The 19,474-nt window shown below is 35.8% G+C and overlaps 1 long non-coding RNA gene across 1 annotated transcript in view; it reads right to left on the bottom strand.

The window, feature by feature from the left end:
- Positions 1-702: 702 nt before the first annotated feature.
- The window catches only part of LOC120854772, a 166,297-nt gene continuing 147,525 nt past the window's right edge, over positions 703-19,474 (bottom strand). The window contains exon 2 of the long non-coding RNA XR_005719056.1: positions 703-1,201. This is a non-coding gene — a long non-coding RNA (uncharacterized LOC120854772). The remainder of the gene's footprint in view (positions 1,202-19,474) is intronic.

Genomic DNA, 19,474 nt, shown 5'->3' with positions numbered 1-19,474 from the left:
ATTAAGGAGAAAAAATAAACTCTACGTACTTGTACTCTACAAGAATAAAGAAATATAGAACAAAGGAAAATAATTCCTGCACCAGAGGTTGTACACTGTTTTATTTGATTCACGCAGTAGCAAAAGTGAATACTGTCACAGGAAGTTTTATGCTGTTTTTGAAAAATTAGGACTTTTCAAATTCTGTATTTCTGGTTTCTTCTGGAAAAAAGTCATGAGATTTGATATTACTGGTCTCTTATTCCCATTTAGAAAGGATTTTAGAGCTAAATAGAAGTGCCCCATTAAGAGGTTACACACTCTCCAAGGTTCCACTGTAGCTATCTGACACACAAAATAATTATTATTTTTAAAAATGTTTTTAACTGAAGGATAATTGCTTTACAGAATTTTGTCATTTTCTGTCATACATCAACAAGGATCAGCCATAGGTAGACCCGTGTCACCTCTCTCCTGAACCACACAAAATTATTTAAAGTACCCTTTTTGCATTTTGTACTCTGTATCTCACTCAAAGTTTTACCAAATGTATTCAGAATTTACTTAGTAACATAAGTGTGTAAGCAATCATGGGAGACATGAACAGAATATGGTAAGTGAAAGGGTATTGGGTCAAGACAAATCTTCAGGAGCTCAAGAAATAGTGAAAAAGAAGTTAGGTATTCAGAAGTAATACTATGAGTGTTTGAAACTGTCACAGGGTTTTTTTTTTTTTTTGGAGTGGTTAAAAAACAAGCTCTTAACACGGTTAAGGACATAAATATTATTAAAAAATACAGTGCATAGCAGGTTCTGAAAAATTATTTTTTCAAGTTAAACTCTAAGTTGTGCACCCAGTTTTGATGGATGCTACTTAATATCTTCATTCTTTTTAATTAGTTTGCATTCTTCCATAATGCATCAATTTTATCAACTGCTCATTATAAATGAAATCTGATACTTTCTGTCAAGATGGTATTAAGGCATAACAATTTGTGTCTGAATATGAATGCATGTGGTTGTCAGGGCCAGTGACAAAAAAGTAAGCAAGTTTAGTAAGTTAAATTATAATCTGGCAACCCTAACCATTTAAATTAGATTATTTATGAGGCTATAGTCATTACTTACCTTCAGTGTCTACTTTTTAAAGATTCTGTCTGTAAACCAGATAACCTTCAATATCTACTTCCCACATGCAGAAAATGATATCCTCAATATTCATCTAAAAGAAAAACGTAAGAAAATATCATGACTTTGAGGTTATAAATATTTTTTCATTTATTTAAAATATTAAAGGAAATCTTAAAATTATAAGTATGGGCAAAGGGAGGTGTCTATTGTAGGACATATTTTATGCAATTAAATGATAATAATAATTTTTTCCTTTAGAAGAATCAGAAAGGCCTGTGAAACACACTTTGACATTTTGATCCTTGGTATAGAGTTTAGCATCAGTGGACACGAATTTAAGCAAACTCCGGGAGATACTGAAGTACAGGGAAACCTGGCATATAGTAGTTCATGGGTTGCAGAGTCAGACAAGACTTAGTACCTCAACAACAGCAACAAAGAGTTTAGTACTTTCTAGAGTACCAATTTTATCTTGCTAACCTAGTTTTCATCAACATTTTGAAGAAATATAATTTAAAACACATTAATTCTGATGTTCTACAGGAATGTAGCCCTACCTAGAAAATACTTTCCTTGTTTTAGAATGGATAATTACCAAAAATATATTCTTGATTACCCTTGAGTTGCCTGTAAAAGTCAGAACCATAGAAATCAATTAGCTAGTCTGTCTTCATGAAAAGTGAAATGAGTGAGTGAAGTCGCTCAGTCGTATCTGACTCTTTGCAAGCCCATGGACTGACTGCAGCCTACCAGGCTCCTCCGTCCATGGGAATTTCCAGGCAAGAATAATGGAGTGGCCTAGGCAAAACACTCTCTGACATAAATCACAGCAGGATCCTCTATGACCCACCTCCCAGAGTAATGGAAATAAAAGCAAAAATAAGCAAATGGGATCTAATTAAACTTAAAAGCTTTTGCACAACAAAGGAAACTATAAGCAAGGTGAAAAGATAGCCTTCAGAATGGGAGAAAATAATAGCAAATGAAGCAACTGACAAAGAATTAATCTCAAAAATATACAAGCAGCTCATGCAGCTCAATTCCAGAAAAATAAACAACCCAATAAAAAAATAAGCCAAAGAACTAAATAGACATTTCCCCAATGAAGACATACAGATGGCTAACAAACACATGAAAGGATGCTCAACATCACTCATTATCAGGAGAAATGCAAGTCAAACCACAATGAGGTACCATATCATGCCGGTCAGAATGGCTACTATCAAAAAGTCTACAAACAATAAATGCTGGAGAGGGTGCAGAGAAAAGGGAATCTTCTTACACTGTTTTGAAATGCAAACTAGTACAGCCACTATGGAGAACAGAGTGGAAATTCCTTAAAAAACTGGAAATAGAACTGCCATACGACCCAGCAATCCCACAGCAGGGCGCAGACACCAAGGAAACCAGAATTGAAAGAGACACGTGTACCCCAATGTTCATGGCAGCACTGTTTACAATAGCCAGGACATGGAAGCAACCTAGATGTTCATCGGCAGATGAATGGATAAGAAAGCCGTGGTACATATGCACAATGAAATATTACTCAGCCATTAAAAAGAATGCATTTGAATCAGTTCTAGTGAGGTGGAAGAAACTGGAGCCTATTATACAGAGTGAAGTAAGTCAGAAAGAAAAACACCAATACAGTATATTAACGCATATATACGAAATTTAGAAAGACGGTAACGATGACTCTATATATGAGACAGCAAAAGAGACAAAGATGTAAAGAACAGTCTTTTGGACTCTGCAGAAGGCAAGGGTGGGATGATTTGAGAGAACAGCATTGAAACATGTACATTATCATACATGAAACAGATCGCCAGTCCAGGTTCAACGCATGAGACAGGGTGCTCAGGGCTGGTGCACTAGGATGACCCTGAGGGATGGGATGGGGAGGGAGGTGGGAGAGGGGTTCAGGATGGGGAACACATGTACACTCATGGCTGATTCATGTCAATGTATGGCAAAAACCACCACAATATTGTAAAGTAATTAGCTTCCAGTTAAAATAAATAAATAAATAAAAGAATACTGGAGTGGGTTGCCATTTCCTACTCCAGAAAATCTTGACCCAGGGATTGAACCTGGGTCTCCCGCACTGTAGGCAGACACATTACCTTCTGAGCCATCAATATTATTCAACCTTTATCACTTAAACTGACCAATTAGTGCTTTATATCACCTAGTTAAGCTTAGCAGAGGCCTTTTAAAAGAAACTGCCGTCTAATAGAGAATTGGGATTATTCAGAAAAAATGCTTTGTTGAAATAATTTTGATTTCGATTTCCTCTGATTGTGTAAATAAGCCTGAGACAAGCAGTTAGGGAAACAGAATTTAGATCCATACCTTTAGCATGTGGTTTTAAGTACTATGGATTCCAAAGTCAATCAATAATTTTTTGACTAGGAACATCACTGTTCCTTTTGTTCAATAGTGGATATCCTTGATTCATTGCAGCTACACATTAAAAACATGTGGGACACTTCTCAACGTATGGAGACTCAGTCTCTTCCTTAAATATTCAGATTTTAATTGGTATCACTTGGGGCTAGAACCTAGCTAATTTTCAAAACATTAAGAAAGGATATTTTACTGGTTAAGAAACAATCTCACTGCAACTGTCTGACTTAATTTCTACAGATAACTAATAAGACATTAACTTAAAAAATACTGCCTACAGATGTTTATGGAAATTAGTAAGATACTCGCTAATCAGACTACTCAAAAACTTCCATCACACACACAAATATACACAAACCTATAATATCTTAGATTACATGGATCCAAGCACAGCATAAATGGTAGTTACAGTGAATTTAAATTATAATGCACTTAAGGACCAAAAGTACTACTTTAAAATGTAAATTCTCAGGTGTCCTGCCCAGAGATTTTGATTCAGAAGAACTAGGCTAAGGCCAAGGAATTTCTATTTTTATAGATGTCTCTGGTGATTATAATATAAAAGGTCTCCAATCCCTGTAAAACAAGTCTCTAAGTCTTTATGAACAGTGTCTACTACCAGAACTTCATCACTGACATTTATAAAAATCCCTCTTGAATTTGTGTTGAGTTATATTTCTAATCTTAAAAGATAATCTCAAGATCCACTGGTAAAAAATAACTTTAAACTTAGAGTAAATAGGATTTAAGCAATACATCAACATAGCTAAATCTAAGATAATGTTTATGGATTATATATTTTGGTGAGCCTTACTAGCCTTCTAAGTAAACTGTATAGGTAATCAATACAATGATTTTATTGTATATGTATATATATATATAATATATATATTGTGGCCAAAAAAGAGAGAAAACTAGGTTATATTCTATAATGAAAATTTAACTTAAAACCTCATATGTAACTAGAAACATGTCTTCAAAGTCTCAAAATGAAAATTTTTTGTCCCTAACTTAGTGGGGGTGGGGGTGGGGGTGGGGAAGCTCCTCTAATATCATCATTTGCTCTGTTTAAATACAAAGACAGAATTTTAAAAAGAAAGTCTTAATAATTTATTTCCCTCAAGAACTACACATACATAACTTACTAAAAATAACATAAAATAGAGTGTTAACATTTTAGTTTTGAAAATTCTTATAAAATAGGCCCAGAAGTAATTCACAATAAAAATAGTATATTCAATATCATATACTCTTTAGATTTTTTTCTGGAAATGAAAAGTCTAATAAACAGAGGTAAACATCAGAGTCTGCTATACCCAGTAAGGATGATGATCAACAACTACTAAACCTTGAAAGAAAACTATACATAGTTTCTCTTATATGCCTAAGATGGAAGTCCTCCTAATATTTTTTCTATATGCACAGGCTGCTAAAGACTTTAGATTTTTCTAGTAAGTTAACATCAATCTTCACTTTGTGACCAAAGCTGATTTCCCCCCCAGGCTTAGTGCTACTTAATAGCAACAGTCATGGACTTCTCAAATGTCTTCACAAACAGGGAGCTAGTCCATCTCTCAAATCTCTAGCAGAGGCTGTATGTCTGCCTCTGTGATTTAACAGCTATGAAATGAAGTCCCAATGTCTTTTGGCAAGACTCTTGATCTTCTATTATCTGACCTCAGCTGCCTTTTGCTGTTTTTCTCTCATGTCCTGGCCAACCAAAAATTAGCCCAGATATTGCTCTCTCCTTAAAGGAAATTTCCATCAACTTGATACTAACGCTATCTATTACTGATTTCCTATGCTCATTATAACAAATTACTTAGCTAATTAATCAGGTACTAACTTAACGGTCCCTTATTTCTACCTTTTTAAAAAAAATTACTTAAGATTTGGCATATTTGTTAGTGTTTCTAGTAATTAAGTATAGTGCTTTACAGTGATTAGGTGAGGCACCCAGCTTTTCTCTTTGGTATACTTTAGGACGATGAAGGATTTAAAAATTGTAATCTCCCTATGCTGCATGAAATTTCTCATCTGTTCTGTGGAGTACTGCACCCACCTAACTCTCTTAATGACTAAGCCAGGTAATTCTGCTTCAGAGTAACAGTGTAATTACTACTGGTATTAATAAAAACTAAATTAAAAAGAATGAACAATTTTCAGTAAATTAGAATCTGTTTAAACATATTTAACACAGAAGTCACTGGGAACACGGTTTAGTGTTTCCTTAGGAACACTATTTTAAGAAGAACCAATAACTCTGTAAATCACAAAATGCTATACATATCAAAAGAATTCAGCCTATACATATTACTCTTTAATGATTAAAAATACGACTTCTAGATAATGGACATAGGTATCTCTAACATTGGTCATGTAAGTTGCTAAAACTTATTCCTTGTTTTTAAATAGAGTAGTAAGAACAAATATTTATATATTTCTAAATTCTAATTACCATTAATTAATTTAGTCCTCACAACAATCAAAAGAAATGTTACTATCACCTACATTTTACAAGCAAGTAAGTTGAGGAACAGAGAGAATAACTTGCCCAAGGTTTCACAGCTAATATTAATAACTGGCAGAGCTGAGTTTCAAAACTCTTGCAGTCTACAATTAACTACAGCATTTCTTGAAGATCTCATACTTAAAACTAAAATCTTCAGTAGTTTTGGAAGCCTTACCCAATACATCCTCATATCATTTCTGCCTCATGCTTTCCACTCTTGCAGTTTATCAGGTTTCTCACTGAAAGTAAAATGCCTGATGGTCTACTTCTGATCCTTCTTCACAATAAGATTACTTCTAAGTTCTCTTTTTGCTCTATATGTTTTCTAGTATCTCTGCATCATTTACATAATAAAGCCTCTGTGATATCAGGGTTTATCCTAAAAACCTTAGTCTTGCTTCTGAATAATGTTCTATAAGCCTAATCACATTAAAATCCATGAAATATGGTTCAACACTGGGATACAAAATTTATGGTTTTAACTCAATTTTTTCTACAAAAAAATTTGTCTTCTTAAAGTATTACTGCACTCTCAAGTTTAAAATATGGCAGTTTTTACAGGAAGAAAATATGCTATCTAAAAATTCCCTGAGCTATGGAATTAAATTCAATCTATACTTTTACCGGTGATTGCTTTCATACCATTAGCAGTATGCAATTTCATAGCCTTCAAGATCCCATTTATTCTGATCTGATAGTGACTTAGGAATTTTTTTAATTCACAAGTTTCATATATGGCTGAGTAGAAACAAATTGCAGCAAGAAATTACAGAATAAAATAAAACCTCATAAAATCCTAACAGAAAATATCTAAGAATTAAAAATATTTTTAGCCTATGTTTGCTTCTCTAAAGTTTCCAATTTCTTCAGTACAACAAGAGCTCTAATCATGCAATTCATGGACCATTTGTTTTCTTAACTGTTTTTATAAAAGTAATAATCTTAGCTGGAGCATATTCAAGCTATTCTTAGTAACACGATCATTATTAGATTTATTCCAGATCACTCATTTAATGGATCTGGGATAACTTTTCTGTATTTCTTTTTTGTAACTATTCTATGTTTCTGTGGTAAACAGCCTAAGAGTCCCTTATTGAGTATGGCCAAGTCACTTTCAAAAACAAAGAACCATAGGTTATTCTAAATTTTGTCCACCAGATTAAGCCTTGTGTTTAGGTCTCTTGCAACTTGTCTAAATGATCTGGCTTCAGTAAGAAACTATATTTAAAGTTCAAAGCAGCTGAAGTTCTATGAAAGTTGATAATAACCAGGCAACTCAAGGTATTCACAGTAAATGATACATTTTCATTAGATTAAAAAAGCCACCTTCCTCTTCCCATTCTCCCTGCTACTAGCATTCTCTAAAAACATCCATCTAGTTCAGGCAGGGTATCTCTTCAGCTAAAATATATCATCAATTTGGTTCTGATGGACCTCCTTAATTACATCTGTTATTTGGGGAATACTAGTGAGTGATTTTTTGTCTACACTAATATGCAAACACTGACCTGTTTGGAGAAAAAGAATTAAATACAACATTTTGCCAAATATGGTACCAAGATACACGTATTTATATTCTGGCAATAATAAATTCAACTGTAGTTTTATCTTATTGGACTTGTTGATAGACAATTAATGAGCAAATAGAGGTGGGACCAGTAAATGGGTTGGCAGTTCATTTATCACTTTAGTTCTACATAGTCTCATTCAATCTCAAAAATAAGGTTCTTGAAAACTACTATGAATGATAACTCAAGATTGAGAAAGATGAGTATGTTGCAGAGGGGGGAAAAAAAGTACTGGGAGAATGAAATCATGTGAATATGAAGGTCCGTGTCAATAAGCTCACATTCAGTAAAACAAATTTTAAAAGGAATCATTTCATTTATCCTTCCATGTGTTAGAACTTTTCAAGGACTTCCTCAGTGGCAGTGTTACAGAAAAACACTATAAAGCTATGTTGTATAGCTTTATTATATTTTATAAAGCTATTTTACTTTTGGAAATAATACACTTGCCCTCTGCCTCCCTCCAAATGTTGACTGTTAGAAGTTTATGACCAGGATGGTGTTGATGTTACCTTCTTATCTTTTCAGGTTCTGTCTCTTGCCTCCCAAGTCCTGACTCAGTAGTCTCTCAACACATTTTTAGCATTCTGACTCCACTTCCTTTATCTTTTTTTGTGATTCCTTTAAAAAGTCATTACTATTGACTATTACTAGTCAATTACTAATGACTAAAGTCATTACTATTACCTCCATTTTTTAATACATCATATTCGTTTTCTCTCATTCTCATCACCAATAGGAGCTGCTTATGTTTCCAGAACATCAGAAATGATCTATTTTTCAATGCTGAAGAATTCTATAGAGGAATTTATGATGAGGAATTACAAGAAATTTTATTAGCAAATAAGAGAAGAATTTTTTTTTTGAAAAAAGCATTCAGAAGTCAAACACAAAATCTGCACTGCCTGTTTTCAGAGAAAGAAACAGAAATTCATGAACATTTAACAGAATATCATTAATTTTTAAAATTCCAAAGCAACATAGCAAGATAGAGGCATAAGTCATATCCAGTCAGCAATTTATTACCTAATATATGTATCTAACAAACAAAATACTATAAATTGATGGTGAGCCAGCATGAAGAATAAAATAAAAACCTGGGGAGTGATGCTGAAATTCATGCCACCAAATGAAAGAGTTGAAATTTCGCCCAACAGAAAAAGATGTTCTGCTGCTGCTGAAACAGAAAATGGCTCCATGGTCTTATGTGTGTGTGTGTATGTGTGTGTGTGTCTGTGTGACAGAGAGAGAGAGAGAGAGCATTGTTTTGTGCACAAATATTACGAGGCCTTAAATAAGTTTCATATATCTTCAAGTATTTTAACAATGCTGTAACAACATTTTGGGGTATGTGACACAAAAGACAATGACATTTCAAAGAAAAACAGGCTTATGAAGATAGATTCCATGAAGCTATCATAAATCCAATTAATGTCTAAAAAGAAATCCAGATTCAGAATTATGAACCATAACGTTTTATTTACATGGTGGTAACAAAGATTATAATAAGTCTAAAGTAATAGGCCCACTATATTTAACTGAATAAATTACAGGTGTTATAGGAGATTTAGCTGAAATACTGAATCAAAACTCAGAGAAAATCTTTTTGGAATATGTTCTCTATACAAAAACAAAATTGTTATGTAAGTTAAAAAATTAATATGACACACCAGACTCATTAACTAGCATTTCTTAATTAAGACTAATTTGAGAGAAAACTAATTGGAATATATTTTTAAATCAACTTATAGAGAAATTTAAATAAATACAATTTTAAAGTATGTGCATATAGACTAAAAGCTGCTCTCTTGTAGATATTTTTAAAATAAGATGCTTCACATTACAGCTATAGATTTTTAAAACTGGCATACAAACTGCTGATAGGGAAACATCAAAATTATTCTATAAGCCTTTTAAAATGTCCTTTAATATGTATGACATTGATAATGTTAAGAAAGCCTGATCTTGGACTTCCCTGGTGGCGCCGTGGAAAAGAATCAGCCTGCCAATGCAGAGGACACAGGTCTGATCCTGGTCTGGGAAAATTCCACATACCACAGAGTAACTAAGCCTGTGTGCCACAACTACTGACCCTAGCACCTAGAGCTTGTGCTCTGCAGCAAGAGAAGCCACCGCAACGAGAAGCCTGAGCATCACAACCAGAGTAGCATCACTCACCGGAACTAGAGAAAACTCACACAAAGCAACTAAGACTCAGCGCAGCCAAATAAATTAATTAACTGAAATACTTTAATATGTGTTATATAAAGCCAAAGTGATTTTTCAAATTATAAATGTAACAACCCTCCAAAATGATGAATCATTACTCCTCACTAATGGAAATAAATAATCAAGGTACTATCTTAAGAAAAGAGGCTTTAGCCTATATAACTGAAAAAAAGCAACAAGTGGTTGCATCTTGGGAAAATATTAAAATGTTATAAAAGGAACAGGGAAGAAAAACAAAATGAAAATTACCTGCATAACCAAATCAAATTCTACCACAATTTTCAAAGAAACAAAAAGATAGCAGGGAGAGGTAACAGAGCCCTATGCAAGGAGGTGACGTTACTATTTATCAACCCATTTAAAGAATAAAATAACAAGCAGAAAAATGCAAATAAGTGCACACAAGAATAGCAATATCATCCTTAGTGATGTCTGAAAACAAACAAACAAAAACGTTTATGTGACTGAAGTATCAAAGTCACCAGTGCTGGGGGAAACTCTAGGCTCTGACTTTCTGCAGACTTTTGGTGCAGGCACTCATAACAGCAAAAAAAAAAACCATATTACGTGAGAAATTCTATGAACCAGTAGTAATACCTAATTTTATGATGTCTGGAATCAACTATCTTTTACCAAAGAACAATGTTTCAAATCCTACTAAGAATGGCTTAATATTATGCCAACCTGTCAAATAATGAGGGATTTCATCAGGGAAAAGAAAACACCAATAAATGAATTCCTTATAAATAGAAAAAGATGTCTGGATTATAGAAATTACCTCTAGGTTACTGTAAAGAAAGATGGGATCATTATTGACTCGGTGAAAGAGAACTGAAAAATAAAACAGTGAAATCTAAATATAAGCAAATGCAACCAAAAAGAACTTCTGAGTCACTCTTGTTTATTAGAGATTTTTCAGATTTAGAGGATTGTCCTGTCAAGGTTATGTGGGATGTGCAAAAATTAACAGAATATTATTTTAGATCTTTCAAAGATGACAAGTCAAATGCTAAACATATACAATGTGAAGTATTTCCAGAAATTTGTTTCATCTTTCCTGCTTTTATAATGAACTGAATGACTATGCAGAAAAATACCTGAATATTGAAGCCAAGACACTATGGGCAATCTCAGGGCATCTCTGGTGGTTCAGAAGGTAAAGATTCTGCTTGCAATGCAGGAGACTAGGTTAAATCCCTGGGTCGGGAAGATCCCCTAGAGAAGGGAATGGTAACCCCCTCCATTACTCTTGCCTGCCAAATCTCATGGACAGAGGAGCCTGGTGGACTACAGTCCATGAGGGTCACAAAGAGTCAAACATGACTAAGCAACCAACATTTTCACTTTTCACTTTCATAGGCCATTTTGCTCTGAGTGATGTACGTCTTAATATTATCTCTCATATATAGCTTTAAATGCTATTTAAAATTAGTTGAATATTCAGTTCAGTTCAGTAGCTCAGTCATGTCTGACTCTTTGCGACACCATGAATCACAACATGCCAGGCCTTCCTGTCCATCACCAACTCCCAGAGTCTACTCAAACTCATGTCCATCGAGTCGGAGATGCCATCCAGCCATGTCATCCTCTGTCGTCCCCTTTTCCTCCTGCCCTCAATCGCTCCCAGCAGCAGGGTCTTTTCCAAAGAGTCAACTCTTTGCATGAGGTGGCCAAAGTATTGGAGTTTCAGCTTCAGCATCAGTCCCTCCAATGAACACCCAGGACTGATCTCCTTTAGGATGGACTGGTTGGATCTCCTTGCAGTGCAAGGGACTCTCAAGAGTCTTTTCCAACACTACAGTCGAATATTAAAGGCTCCAAATGTTGCCAACATTTATAATGCTGTGATTTTCTGATCATTCCTTATCATTGAGAACATAGCTGTAGATACCATGGTAGATACAGAAAAAATAAAATGCACCCTATATAAACATATAGGAGAAGGGAATGGCAAGCCACTTCAGTATTCTTGCCTTGAGAACCCCATGAACAATAGGAAAAGGCAAAATGATAGGATACCAAAAGAGGAACTCCCCAGGTCAGTAGGTGCCCAATATGCTACTGGAGATCAGTGGAGAAATAACTCCAGAAAGAATGAAGGGATGGAGCCAAGGCAAAAACAATACCCAGCTGTGGATGTGACTGGTGATAGAAGCAAGATCCGATGCTGTAATGAGCAATATTGCATAGGAACCTGGAATGTCAGGTCCATAAATCAAGGCAAATTGTAAGTGGTCAAACAAGAGATGGCAAGGGTGAATGTCGACATTCTAGGAATCAGCGAACTAAAAAGGACTGGAATGGGTGAATTTAACTCAGATGACCATTACATCTACTACTGCGGGCAAAAATCCCTCCGAAGAAATGGAGTAGCCATCATGGTCAACAAAAGAGTCCGAAATGCAGTACTTGGATGCAGTCTCAAAAATGACAGAATGATCTCTGTTCATCTCCAAGGCAAACCATTCAATATCACAGTTCTCCAAGTCTATGCCCCAACCAGTAACGCTGAAGAAACTGAAGCTGAACGGCTTTATGAAGACTTACAAGATCTTTTAGAACTAACACCCAAAAAAGATGTCCTTTTCATTATAGGGGATTGGAATGCAAAAGTAGGAAGTCAAGAAACACCTGGAGTAACAGGAAAATTTGGCCTTGGAATGTGGAATGAAGCAGGGCAAAGACTAATAGTTTTGCCAAGAAAATGCACTGGTCATAGCAAACACCCTCTTCCAACAACACAAGAGAAGACCCTACACATGGACATCACCAGATGGTCAACACCAAAATCAGACTGATTATATTCTTTGCAGCCAAAGATGGAGAAGTTCTATACAGTCAGCAAAAACAAGACCGGGAGCTGACTGTGGCTCAGATCATGAACTCCTTATTGCCAAATTCAGACTTAAATTGAAGAAAGTAGGGAAAACTGCTAGATCATTCAGGTATGACCTAAATCAAATCCCTTATGATTATACAGTGCAAGTGAGAAATAGATTTAAGGGTCTAGATCTGATAGATAGAGTGCCTGATGAACTATGGAATGAGGTTTGTGACATTGTGTAGGAGATGGGGATCAAGACCATCCCCATGGAAAAGAAATGCAAAAAAGCAAAATGGCTGTCTGGGGAGGCCTTACAAACAGCTGAGAAAAGAAGAGAGGCGAAAACCAAAGGAGAAAGGGAAAGATATAAGCATCTGAATGCAGAGTTCCAAAGAATAGCAAGAAGAGATAAGAAAGCCTTCTTTAGCGATCAATGCAAAGAAATAGAGGAAAACAACAGAATGGGCAAGACTAGAGATCTCTTCAAAGAAAATTAGAGATACCAAGGGAACATTTCATGCAAAGATGGGCTCGATAAAGGACAGAAATGGTATGGACCTAACAGAAGCAGAAGATATTAAGAAGAGGTGGCAAGAATACATGGAAGAACTGTACAAAAAAGATCTTCACGACCCAGATAATCATGATGATGTGATCACTAATCTAGAGCCAGACATCTTGGAATGTGAAGTCAAGTGGGCCTTAGAAAGCATCACTACGAACAAAGCTAGTGGAGGTGATGGAATTCCAGTGGAGCTGTTTCAAATCCTGAAAGATGATGTTGTGAAAGTGCTGCACGCAATATGCCAGCAAGTTTGGAAAACTCAGCAGTGGCCACAGGACTGGAAAAGGTCCGTTTTCATTCCAATCCCAAAGAAAGGCAATGCCAAAGAATGCTCAAACTACCGCACAATTGCACTCATCTCACATGCTAGTAAAGTAATGCTCAAAATTCTCCAAGCCAGACATCAGCAATACGTGAACCGTGAACTCCCTGATGTTCAAGCTGGTTTTAGAAAAGGCAGAGGAATCAGAGATCAAATTGCCAACATCCGCTGGATCATGGAAAAAGCAAGAGAGTTCCAGAAAAACATCTATTTCTGCTTTATTGACTATGCCAAAGCCTTTGACCGTGTGGATCACAATAAACTATGGAAAATTCTGAAAGAGATGGGAATACCAGACCACCTAACCTCCCTCTTGAGAAATCTGTATGCAGGTCAGGAAGCAACAGTTAGAAATGGACATGGAACAACACACTGGTTCCAAATAGGAAAAGGAGTATATCAAGGCTGTATATTGTCACCCTGCTTATTTAACTTATATGCAGAGTACATCATGAGAAACGCTGGACTGGAAGAAACACAAGCTGGGATCAAGGTTGCCGGGAGAAATATCAATAACCTCAGATATGAAGATGACACCACCCTTATGGCAGAAAGAGAAGAGGAGCTAAAAAGCCTCTTGATGAAAGTGAAAGAGGAGTTGGCTTAAAGCTCAACATTCAGAAAATGAAGACCATGGCATCTGATCCCATCACTTCATGGGAAATAGATGGGGAAACAGTAGAGACAGTGTCAGACTTTATTTCTGGGGGCTCCAAAATCACTGCAGATGGTGATTGCAGCCATGAAATTAAAACACGCTTACTTCTTGGAAGAAAAGTTATGACCAACCTAGATAGCATATTCAAAAGCAGAGACATTACTTTGCCAACTAAGGTCCGTCTAGTCAAGGCTATGGTTTTTCCTGTGGTCATGTATGGATGTGAGAGGTGGACTGTGAAGAAGGCTGAGTGCCGAAGAATTGATGCTTTTGAACTGTGGTGTTGGAGAAGACTCTTGAGGGTCCCTTGGACTGCAAGGAGATCCAACCAATCCATTCTGAAGGAGATCAGCCCTGGGATTTCTTTGGAAGGAATGATGGTAAAGCTGAAGCTCCAGTACTTTAGACACCTCACGCGAAGAGGTGATTCATTGGAAAAGACTCTGATGCTGGGAGAGACTGGGGGCAGGAGGAGAAGGGGACGACCCAGGATGAGATGGCTGGATGGCATCACGGATTCAATGGACGTGAGTCTGAGTGAACTCCGGGAGATGGTGATGGACAGACAGGGAGGCCTGGTGTGCTGCGATTCATGGGGTCCCAAAATGTCAGACACGACTGAATGACTGAACTGAACTGAAGTAGATGTGGAAGTAAAATTTAGTATGGTGGGTTCATGCTCAGTAAAAACTAAGCATTTAATGTATCTACTGATTGGCTGCTTGCAACAGAGAGCAAATGAAGCAAAAATTAAAATAAAATATTCAGTTCTTTCACATGAAAATAATAAACACAAATGACCTCAAGGCAGTGAATCAGTTGGCAAGAGGCCCCTCTATCTGATTGAACAAATGAAATTCTTTTTTATTGTTTAAAAAAGGCTGAATACTGGTAATTATGTAAGTTTCAAAGGAAAAGCATTAGTTAACAGTTAATTCATTTAATTTCCTGAAATATTGTGATACAAATCAAGAAACAATGTATTCACCTACTGAAATCTGTACTTTAAATAAGTTTCCTGTCACACAAAAAAAGAAGAATAAATATTCTCAGTGATTTCTGTTGCTCCCATATTATAAAATTAGGAGATCAGGTTTCTAACAAATTTGAAGATATACTACAGAGGTATATACCTGATGTTTATCAGGTAAAAATCATCATTGTTTTATTTTTTGGGGGATATGAATAAAGAATATATAACAAGAAGAAGATTGGTTAGGAGAGCAAATTCATATTTGGAAAAAAACCCAACAAAATCTTTACAACAATGTAATGAATATTTTTTAGCCAAAGAACCATAAATTGCAAGCTTCTTCTAAACTATTGCAAGTTCATAATTAAAAAAAAAATTGATGACTATAAATAAAGGCAATGTATGTTAAGTGGAGATCAATCAATCAATATAATTGAAAATCATACAATGAACGTTTAGCAGAAATCTCAAGGTGGAATTTTCAATTATGCCTTATTCTATAAATGTGTCTTAAAAATATTAAAAATTAATACGGTACTCAAATCTTAACATACCTATCCTATTATTAGATGCATCAAAAGTACCTATTTTGAAACATCTAATATTTGATTAGAATGAACACTGTGGCTGTACTAGCTAAACAAGAAGAGACCTCCATAACTGTTGAAGTGGCCACTGCTCTAACCTCTCCATATGTCCCCTTCTCTAGGGACCTCTCCCCCACCAAGAGTTCTCCATGTTTTAATCCTTAAGGAGATAATAACCTGGCAGAGCATAAGGCCTCTAAGACTCTTTCATCTACTTCGGTTGCATCATACCAGTCCTTACATAGTTTGAATGTCTCCTCTGTTAATAACACAGGGAGAGTAGCACAAGCTTTAAAGTTGGAGTGAGAGATACTATATTACAGAAGCTCTGAACCTTTCTGAAATTTCAGCTTCTTTTGAAACAAAATGATTACTAGCTACCTGGTACTGCTGACTGTGGATTATGTGAAATGACATAAAGTGTTTATTATTAGCACATGGTAGCATACCATTTACTTTCTCCTCACCTTAGGAGAAACACAGTAAATATCACGTGGAAAAATAAGCAAAAACTGCAGTCCTCCTTTGTCACAAATGGGTCATGTTTTAAATATTCATTTTTGAAATGAGAATTAGAGTGCATTTTCCCCACAGTTGGGCTTCCCTGGTGGCTCAGACGGTAAAGAGCCTGCCTGCAATGTGGGAGACTTGGGTTCGATCTCTGGGTTGGGAAGATCCCCTGGAGAAGGAAATGGCAATCCACTCCAGCATTCTTGCCTGGAGAATTCCAGGGAAGGAGGGTCCTGGTGGGCTATGGTCCATGTGGTTGCGAAGAGCTGGACATGACTGAGCGAGTAACACTTTCCCCATAGTAATCGTTATATGAAAGTAGTTATGAATCTCAACAACATTGTAAATTTCAATTTTATCCATAATTCACTGTTATACACAAAAAATGTAGTGGGAATAAATATATGGTAAGCAATATTCAAAGAATTTTATATTTAAGCTATTTAATCCTCAAAAACTCTTATGGAGTAGCATGTTCTTATGGAGCCCACTTCACAATCCAGTAAATCAAGGCAAGGTAAAGTAACGTGTGCTTACTGACATTAGCAAGTTAAAAATGGCAGATTCAGGATTGGACCAAGGCCTTATGCTTCTAATCACTATAATGCATTGTCTTTGGGGTTATTTAAATCATAAAACCTATACATACTTAAAAAATTAAAATATTTAGATTAAATGCACAGTAGTTTCTCAACTGGTCAAACTGAGCAAATGAAGTGTAACACTGAATTTATCTTGCAAGCTGATGGCTGGGAAAAAAGCATGCTACAACATATTAGATTTGGGGAGATATAAAGTGGATCGTCTGTTATCAAAGGTTTTAAATGCTGCTATCATTGGCTCTTCATCACAGTTAAAGTTCCTGTGTTATCTTTCCTTTCTTTATTACATATCATCGGCTTTTACAAAATGTTACTTAAAGGGTGAGAAATGCAGCAGTAAGTCTATAGTCCCTGAAATGGGCTTGATTTCATTCTTTTCCTTCAGAGTGTCTTTTTAAACATAGTCTGCAAATAATTTGCAACTGGTTTTGGCCTGGGCTCGCCAACTTGGATTATCAACAATGACCACGCTCTTGCTGGGCATTGCCTGATTCTCATCTTCTTCAAACTAGACCTTTACTCTTGAGATTCCTCTGAATGCTTTGTGTCCATTTCTGGTTTTGAAAGATTGCTTTTTAAATTCACGTTTTCATGTGCTAAATGATTTATCTCTAACACTCTTAGTATTTTTAGCTTGCTCTTAACATTTCACTCTGAGCATTTAATTACATTTTACCTCTAGTATCAAGGTAGATGTCAAGTATTTTATTCATTTATTTGGTATATTATATGCTCTGAATACTAGTTTTTGTGTCTTAGGATTTTATTACTTTACTATTTTGTTTTCAATTCTTAGCAATTTTAGGTATCCCTAAACATTTATGTTTGAGTGTTTTAAGGGTATTGGGGTTTGTTTCAGTTTACTGTGGGTCTCAGTAAAATTTTTTTAAGAACTATATTCAATTTTTTGGTTAAAAATGCATTTTTTTCTTATTTTCAGTAATAAGACTGCTATTATATTGATTCTAGTATTTTAAAGCTATGTTTAGAATTTTAATAAAAGGGTGACCATTCAAATCCTTTCATTTACATAACTTAGCCTTTTTGACTAGTATTTGATGGCTAGTGATTTTAACTAACAATTTTGTGTCACAATAAATAGAAAAGAATCTACCATACTAAATATTTGTAATCTCAAACAATTAACAGATGAACTTTATAACTGCTCATTTACTCTAGACAATTTATCATAACAGTATAAAATAAATTATACCAGCAACATAGGAAGGATTCTCATCTTTGGTTTATTAGTTATCTTAGTGGGGTTTCCAAGGAAATCAGACCCTGAGACTAGGACTGAGTGGGAAGTTTCTTTGAGAGGTTCAGCATAACTGGTAGAGGAGTGGGGAAGGTGATTAGAAGGGCAGGCAGCTAATACAGGGTGTGTTATTAAGTTAGCTATTGCAGAGGCCAATGGAAACTTAATCTAATGGGGGAATCTGAAAATGGTATAAGATACATGTCTCAGAATTGTCTAAGCCAGGACTGAGGAAGCTGAAACCTGTCAGCCATTGCTTAAAGTCTTTGCCCAGTGGCTTTCAGCAGCTCAAAGGCAGTCCCATGACTTAAATGCAGGTGCTGCCCTTTGGAAGGCCTATGTGTACAAAACGGTGAAGGGCTACAAAAGCACATGGACAGAGCATATATGGACATATACAAAAGCATATTTGGACATACACAAAAGCATATGGACACTACCTATTAAAACTGTCAGGTAGCTCCCAATCATCAGAGTGATCATTCCAACAAAATCAATTTAGTCCAAAATGTTGGTAAAATTTTGGCAAACCAGTTTTACCTGGAAGCGGAAAGTATGCTGACATACTTAGTATTACTAATAATAGGGTAGTTTGTAACTTTCTCAATTCAAAATGCTAACACAATAGGAGCCTCGTACAAAGACACTAGGAAACATACATTATAAGTTCAAGGAATAATAACGGCTTCTGATTTAACTCTTTCAGGAAATAATCCTTACAGACTCCTAAAATGTCACAAATAAGGACCAACCACCACCAGAAAAATGAATGTGAAGCATCACAGCAAATAATCATTCTGGCTGGGCCCTAATAAATGGCTACATTCTTACTGAAACTTGAAGGCCTATACTACTAAAATAAATTTTAAAAAAATCAAATAATGGATAAAGTCATGTGGAGGATCCACAAATACTTTCTCCAGGAAAATAATATTGCCCTGACCTAAGCAAAATTTCTCTTACTAAGATTTGAATTCTTCCTCAGCTGTAAAGGCTTTCTTGGCTCTTCTCAGCATCTGTCCAACTTGCATCTTAGGGTTGTACCTCCTTTTGCGTGTCCCATAGTATTTATGTTTCTTGGGGTCAAGTGATAGTTGCTGACCAGGAAAGCTCAGGTCCAGGTCCTGGTACCATTATCATAATGCCAGAGGTCCTGTCAGCAATGTGATGCCAAATCTGATGGATTACTATTTCTGGATCTTCACTCTGCTCAGTGTCTCACTTTGGATTAGTGCTTATAGCCAACTAAACACCTAAAACAGACTGGATGGCTAAGTCTTGAGCGCTGTGGACCATATAAGGGAATCTTTGGTCACTTACTACCCACTAATGTAGGTTTATTAAAGTTTA

Source organism: Oryx dammah, unplaced genomic scaffold (assembly GCF_014754425.2).
Source record: "Oryx dammah isolate SB20612 unplaced genomic scaffold, SCBI_Odam_1.1 HiC_scaffold_27, whole genome shotgun sequence".
Lineage (NCBI taxonomy): Eukaryota > Metazoa > Chordata > Mammalia > Artiodactyla > Bovidae > Oryx > Oryx dammah.
Note: the sequence above shows the minus strand (reverse complement) of the source record. Positions and strands in the feature narration are given on the sequence as shown.